Source organism: Octopus bimaculoides, unplaced genomic scaffold, assembly GCF_046866305.1.
Source record: "Octopus bimaculoides isolate indiv1 unplaced genomic scaffold, ASM4686630v1 contig97, whole genome shotgun sequence".
NCBI classification, from domain to species: Eukaryota; Metazoa; Mollusca; class Cephalopoda; order Octopoda; family Octopodidae; genus Octopus; species Octopus bimaculoides.
The window spans coordinates 130,001-138,361 of record NW_028315347.1 but is presented as its reverse complement, the minus strand read 5'-3'; the positions used below and the strand labels follow the sequence as shown (position 1 = coordinate 138,361).

At 38.4% G+C, this 8,361-nt stretch overlaps 1 protein-coding gene across 2 annotated transcripts in view; it reads right to left on the bottom strand.

The window, feature by feature from the left end:
* Window positions 1-1,513: 1,513 nt before the first annotated feature.
* Window positions 1,514-8,361, bottom strand: part of LOC149129225 (uncharacterized) — a 121,203-nt gene continuing 114,355 nt past the window's right edge. For both annotated transcript variants that reach the window (XR_016240183.1, XM_089346693.1), the window contains one exon: window positions 1,514-1,596. The gene's annotated coding sequence lies outside the window, so the exon portion shown is untranslated. The remainder of the gene's footprint in view (window positions 1,597-8,361) is intronic.

The window sequence follows — 8,361 nt, the reverse complement described above, 5'->3', positions numbered from 1 at the left end:
AACCCCCCCCCTTTACTACCTGTCCACCAGGTCTCACACAATAATTGCTGTCAAAAATGAGATACTTAAATCTATAATATTTAAATCTAGCAATGCATGCTGGGAAAATCTGTTTTCTTTTTTTTATTGGCCGAAATTATATGTTTAAGTAGATAATTTAAGACAGCAATTATTGGGGGATCATGATGGAGTGGAGGTAGAGGTTAGGAGGACATTCCGAAGTCTCCTGTCCTAGGTTCAAACCTGGGAGGGAAGTTAGGGTCTTTTTATTTTTTAATATTTTTGTACAAACGAAAAAAAAAGTAAAAAAGACTCTCACCTCCTTCCCAGGTTTGAACCCAAGACAGGAGACTTCAGACTGTCTTCCTCACCCAACTCATCTGCGCTCACCTCTACCACCACTCCATTGTGTGTATATATTATGAATCTAGTAATGTGTGTATGTATATATTATATAGAAACTAAATAATGCAATTATAATTCTCCTGGATCTTTTTTAAAACGGGGGCCACATTTTTCATTAACGAAACATTTTGAAACTTGGAACACTTGTAGAATGTGTCATATAAAACATCTTTTTCTCTTAGTCTTCTTACAAAAGAAAGAAATCCCTAATTTATTCCATGTTGCTACGATGTCTTCCGTTAATTCTTGTTGTCGTTTGTTGAATTACCAGTTTATTGTTCCAGCAATAAAATATATTTGAAGCTTTCTGTCGTATTTCTTTGTAATGGCCCGTGTAAACGCCGTTAATATTGCTTGCAACAGATGTGAAGCTCAGAGCTCCGGATGTTCTGAAATTTATGCCAACGGCTGGAAGTTTCTTTCAGAGAAAAGGTCATTCCAATGTACTTTCGCAGGCTGAGGACGAACATTGCTTTTAATTTTCTTGTAAAAATTAATAATAAAAAAGTTAGAAGCAGTTGAAGGTTTTTACTTTGAGTCAAGCTTCAACTTTCGTTGCAAAAAGATCGTCTGTGCTGATCTCCATTGCAGTTCAACAAAAGAGATTGATAGAATAAATATCAAACGTAAAACAACAACAAAAAGTATAGGGAGTCGATTTAGTCAACTAAAACCCTTCAGAGTGGTGCCCCAGGACAGCCGAGGGCAAAAGATAAATTATATTTACCTATAAATAAAAGAATGTGTGTGTGTGAGTGTGGTATACATGTGCAGTAAGTAGCTTGCTTACCAACCACATGGTTCTGGGTTCAGTCCCACTGTGTGGCACCTTCGGCAAGTGTCTTCCACTATAGCCTCAGACCGACGAAAGCCTTGTGAGTGGATTTTGTAGATGGAAACTGAAAGAAGCCTGTTGTATATATATATATATATATATATATATATGTGTGTGTGTGTGTGTGTGTGTGTGTGTGTGTGTGTGTGTGTGTGTGTACATATATTTGTCTGTCTGTGTTTGTCTCCCCACCATCGCTTGACAACTGATGTCGGTGTGCTTACATCGTTGTAACTTAGCGGTTCGGCAAAAAAGGCCGATAGAATAAGTACTAGGCTTACAAAGAATAAGCTCTGGGGTTGATTTCTTCGCATAAGAGGCAGTACTCCAGCATGGCCGCAGTCGCATGACCGAAACTAGTAAGAGAATAAAAGAAAAGAATATATATATGTATATAGTATATATTTACATATATATACAAATATACTATACATTATATATATATATATATATATATATAAATATAAATATATATTTCTATATATATCTTATATGCCAAATCAATATATTTTATATGAAAAATTATTTTGAATAAAGAAATATGTAAAAACCTAATTCAACGTTAATTCTTGTTGCCTTGTTTGCTGTACATTACATCCGTTTCAGAAAAGAAACGCACAATTTGGAGGAGATTTGATTGCTATTTCTAGCTGACTGAACATCCATATAGTGTGTTGTTGTTGTTTAACCCCAGGTCTGTCCTGATCCAACAGACACATGATCAAAGATGTTCCAGCCGTGGCCATCCCATCTTTTATTCAGGCATAATGTATCTTGGACTACATTAAATAATGTCTCCCTTTTTTGTTTCCGTTTAGTTCAACCTTGATCTAATAGAAAAACAATCTCAAAGCTTTCCAGATCTGCCTATCCCGTCTATATATCTCTTTTATTTAGACAGAGTACCCGACTACGGCCATGCTGGAGCACCACCTTAAGGGGTTTTAGTTGTAGAAATCAACCCCAGGACTTATTCTTTGTAAGGGTAGTACTTATTTTTTATCGGTCACCTTTGCTGAACCACTAAGTTATGGAGACGTAAACACACCAACGCCGATTTTCGAGAGGTGATGGGGAACCCAAACATACACACATCTACACACGCGCATGTATGCATGCATACATGCATACACGATGGGCTTCTTTCAGTTTCCGTCTACCAAATCCACTCACAAGCCTTTGATTGACCCGCGGCTATTGTAGAAGACACTTGCCCAAGGTGCCACGCGGTGGGACTGAACCCAGAACCATGTGGTTTGGGAAGCAACTACAGTGAGAACAGTTATTCTCAACGCTTTTAATATCCAGGCCAGACCCAAAACTTGGATTTACTCTGGGAGCTGCTCCCCCCAAAAATGTGACACACAAGTCAGATTAAAGAAAACAATTATAATATTTATAGAATGAATATAGTCGAGGGCTGCCTGCGGCCCTGGGAGCCGCAGTCGACGTTCTGGAGCGGCCGAGGGATTCGTTTGAAATATTAAATAAAATGAGAAGGTGGTTAAGGGGAGGTAATTACGTATGACGAATAACTGGAGGTTTCGTCCTTTATGGATTTTTTATTCCTTTGCTTGTGTCAGCCATGCTAGAGAAGGGGCTTTAGTCGAAAACCAGAACTTATTCGGTGTAAGCCTAGTACTTATTCTATCGGTCCTTTGAGCCGAACTGCTAGGTTGCAGGAACGTAAGCATACCCACGCCGGTGGTCAAGCGATAGTGGAGGTACAAATACAGATGCATACATGTATATATATATATATGCATATATATATATGTGTGTGTGTGTGTATATATATATACACACCCGTCAGAGTGTAAGTATCTTGAGAGAAAAGCTGAACATTAGAAGCATCAGTTGTGGTGTGCAAGAGAGACGATTGCGCTGGTATGGACATGTGGTGAGAATGAATGAGGATAGCTGCGTGAAAAAGTGTCACACCCTAACAGTTGAGGGAACCCGTGGAAGAGGTAGGCCCAGGAAGACCTGGGCTGAGGTGGTGAGGCAAGACCTTCGAACATTGGGCCTCACCGAGGCGATGACTACTGACCGAGACCTTTGGAAATGTGCTGTGCGTGAGAAGACCCGGCAAGCCAAGTGAGATCGTTGCCAGTGCCCCTGGACTGGCTCTTGTGCGGGTGGTACATAAGATGTACCATTTCGAGCGTGGCCGTTGCCAGTACCGCCTGACTGGCCTTCGTGCGGCTGACACGTAAAAGCACCCACTACACTCTCTGAGTGGTTGGCGTTAGGAAGGGCATCCAGCTGTAGAAACTCTGCCAAATCAGATTGGAGCCTGATGTTGCCATCCGGTTGCACCAGTCCTCAGTCAAATCGTCCAACCCATGCTAGCATGGAAAGCGGACGTTAAACGATGATGATGATAATGATGATGATGATGATGATGATGATGATGATGATGGTGATGATGATAAATATATATCTTTATATATACATGCATATATATGTAACCCCCCCCCCCCCCGACACACACGAGTTATTCTCCCCCGTTGCTCTTTTGTGATTCAAGTTTAAACAAGATGAGTTTCTGAAGTTTCCCTTTTAGTTCTTTCATATTTGTTCCAGTCATTGGACTGCAGCCAAGCTGGAGCACCACCTTGCACAGATTTACTCAATCGCATCAACTCTGGTAATTTTTTCTTTTTTTTTTCTTTTTGTTCTTTCAAAAGCTGGTCCTTATTTGATGCTCTGCTGCTTATTCCATCAGTTGTTCTCATTGGGCAGACTGCTAAGTCATTGCTATGCAAACAAAGCAACACCATTTGCCAAGTAGTGCATGGGTGAACAAACAAACACACGATAGGCTTCCACACAGTTTCCAACTTCCAAATCCACTAACAACGCTTTAGTCAATGCAGACTATAGCAGAAAACATTTGCCCAAGGTCCCTCACCGTGGGACTGAACCTGAAACCATGTGGTTTGGAAATAAACTTCTGAACACAAAGCTCATTACTGTTACCCACTTACACCCGAGTGGAGTGGAGCAACGTGAAATAAAGGGTCTTGCTTAAGAATGCAATGCATCACTCTGTCCAGGAATTGAACCTACAATTCTGTGATCACAAGTGCAACACCTTGAACCACAAGGCCATTTGCCTTCACCATAGACACATACATACATACATACATACATGCATGCATATATATATATATTGTGTGTGTGTGTATATATATATATATATATATATATATATATATATATATATATACCTACCTGCGTTATATGTAATATGTGCCTAATTACATATATACACAGGCATGTATGTGTATATATGAAGATAAACAATTTTGGTAATATAAAGTTCTCTCTGTGTGCGATTCAAGTGTGTTTAATCAGGCGTGTATATACGAACGACTATAATCCTACTCTCCTGACCACCACCACCTCTTGCTCTCCCTTGCTCTTTCGATAACTCTCCCATATGGTAAACTTATCCATATGAAATATATACACGCTCACACACACATGTATGTATATATGTACTTTCGTATTTTATCTGTCTATATATCTATCTATATATATGTGTGTATACATCTATTTGTCTTTCATTCTCTCTCTCTTTATCTATATATGTATATATATATATATGCATGTATACATGTATATATACACACATATATAAATACATATACAGACATGCATGTATGTGCAAATGAATAATACATTTATAGTAGTTGCATCTGTATACACAAGCACTCATAAATATAAACACCTCACAATTACATACACAAACACGCACATGTATATATACATATATATATGTACATATACATATAAATATATACATACATATATATATATACACATGTATATACACACATATATACATACATACATATATATATATATATATATATATATATATATACACACATATACACACTCACACTTGCACACACAGAGAGGACCCCCATCCCTGAACCGCCATCAATTATGCTGCAATAAGCGACGGGGTTTAAATATGAAAGAACAATATTTAATAAGACTTCTCTTCAACAACAACAACAACAACTGTCAAAACAAACAAATACACATTCTCATCTCACATTCCTTCTGTACACTACTATATATACACAGATATACCCCTGTGTGTGTATGTGTATATAGATATATATATACACACTAGCAGAAATACCCGGCGTTGCCCGGGTTAAAGAGAATAATGAAATCTAAAAACGCCGTCTAGACTACGCATCATCTTTATATATAGAGATGTATATACACACACGCACCCAAACACACGTATATATATGTATATCAATATAAATATATGAAAGTCAATGAAGTTTCCTAAAAGAAGGTGATCATGTACATACTTTCTTGCTGTTGTGATTATAACACCTCGTTGTAAACAATGTTCCTTGTTTTCCCTTGTGGAGCATATACAAATAGTTTTTTTTGCTGCCCACTCTTGAGCAGCCAACATACAGTTGTCCATGTGAGAAGCAGGGCTCTTCCAAGAGAAGACCAGCTACAGACAGTGTTTGACCCTGAGATTTGTTTATGGACATGGCAAAAGTCACACGAAGGGGGAATTCTAGTCTTCTGAATGTAAAAGGAATGTCTGCTCCTGATGGAGTAAGAGGAATTCTTGGAATAAAGACGTCATCCCCTTTTGCACATCCAGAAAGAATGGTAGCCTCGATAACATGTGACATCATTTTCTTTATCACGAGTCGTGTTCCATTGCAAAGTCTTGGTGGTTCCAGATTGCGGAGCAGCATAACAGGCGTTCCAACTTTAAGTGATAATATGTGGGGAGGTAGTCCTGGAGGCTCCAACGAATTGAGAAATTCAGGAGGATAGTTCACCACTTCATTTGTATCTGGAACTGTATCAACAGACTTGTAAGTTTGAAGATTGCCGGGAAGAGAATGCATCAGGTGTTGATTAATTTTTGTAACAGCTACGTTTTTTGGAGCTAATATTGCTCTTTCACATAACCAATTGTGATTTTGGTAGTTTTGTTTAAAGTTGGGAAAGACTGTGTTTGAGGTCATCTACAGAATTAACAACAGAACAAAATGGCCGGAGGTCTGCAACGAAATAATTTTACTCAACACTTTGCAAGTGAATCAGTGGAGGCAAAGATGCGTCTCATTTACTTGACAATTTATGCACCACATTGCAGAAATCACAATGTAAGTATATCTGAAAGGGTAGTCTTACACTGTTGTACCGTTGAATTACAAATAATGCTCATCTGTTATGTTGGGGTTAAAATTTCATCAACATCAAAAATATATGAATTTTCATGGGAGTTATGGCCGTTAAGCAAAGAATATAATTTCCAAATTTCATAAAGATCCATTCAGTACTTTTGACGTAGTTTTGGATAAGAAAACAAATGACTAATGTGTGTGTTTGTGTGCATGTGTATGTGTGTGTGATGGGTGTATATATGTATAGATATCTGTATGCATGTATATATGTATATATGTACATATTACATGTACATCTCTCTATATATATATACATCTACACATATGTATACATATACATGTATGCATATAGATCTATGTATATATATATATATCTATACATATACGTGTACATATACATCTATATGTATACATATACACCTCTCTCTCTCTCTCTCTCTCTCTCTCTCTATCTATACATATATGTGTACATATACATCTATATGTATACATATACATCTCTCTCTCTCTCTCTCTCTCTCTCTCTTTCTCTCTCTCTCTTTCTCTCTCTCTCTCTCTGAAAGTATGTCATTACAGTATCGAAATGGTGTACATATACATCTCTCTCTCTCTCTTTCTGTCTCTCTCTCTTTCTCTCTCTGTGAAAGTATCTCTCATTACAGTATCGAAATGTGATTGTTTCAGTTAGTGGAGTAGTTTCATTTTTAAAGTGAAAGTATTTGACATGGGTGTTTTTGTTTCACTTTTGACACGTAATATTTAAATAGTGGAGGAGTTATTATGTTGCCGTGGGCTCGAACTCTGCAAGAAGTTAAAAAAGTTTTTGACTAAAACACAACTGGAACCCTAAGTAAGGCATTTCAAGGAGTGGCCCTATCCTGCAGTGCACTGAAGCTGTTTCTTTGGCAAACTTGTAGAAAGCTCTGGGGTTAGATTTTATATTGTCTATAGCCCAAGCTTCTTTGTCTGCTCTTTCTTTTCCGTGGGAGAGTTGCAGATTTTTTTCAATCTCCAGCAGTTGTATTTTCAGGCGGGACTTTTCACTGCTTTCAATTTGTTTCTTTAGGTGATTTGAAACTTTTGTATGCCGTCTCATAAGAATTTTCCTCTCCCTGGGGATTTTGTTCTTGTGTACAGTGGCCTTTCTCTCTGGGACACATTTGTAGCATATGGCTTGCATTACAGACATGAATTGTTTAAGTTTCATGTCGATGTCCGGTGAGGAGAGACATTTAGGCCAGTTTTGTTTGAGGATCTCTTTCTCAATCTGTTTCCAGTTTGCCTTATTGAAGTTCAAACTGGAAAGATTCTGAGAGTTTCTTGTAGGCTGCATGTCCATGGCTTCCTTTGGTCCGTACATGGTCAGCTCTACCATGTTGTGATCCAAGAGTAGCGTCGGTGTCACTTTCACATTATGGATGAGATCCATATTATTTGTGAAGCAGAGATCCAGTATGTTACCTGCCCTGGTTGGCTGGAGTACCACTTGTTCCATGTACAAAGTGTTGGCAAGGTTCAGGAGGGAATTCACCTGCCCTTGTTCGTATCGCGTCATTCCTGGGAGAGAAAGGCCCTCGGGCCATCTGACATTGGGCAGATTGAAGTCTCCCATAAGGAGTACACTTATGTGTTGTTCTAATGTGTCTAGAACTTCTTCTATTTTTGTAAGGCAGTCTTCAAACTTGCCTACATGATTTGGAGCATCTGGAGGGCGATATGTAGCACATATAACTACATTGAGTTGTCTTATATGTATAATTAGTGTGTCACATACTGAATTTGAGTGTGATAAAAGGACCTGGGATGTGAGGTCTTCGCGGATGTACATAGCAACTCCACCATGACTCCTTTCTTTTCTGTCAGTCCAAAATACAACATACTGTGGTATGTGTATTTCTGCATTTCCTATATCTGGTTTCTGGTGGGTTTCCATAA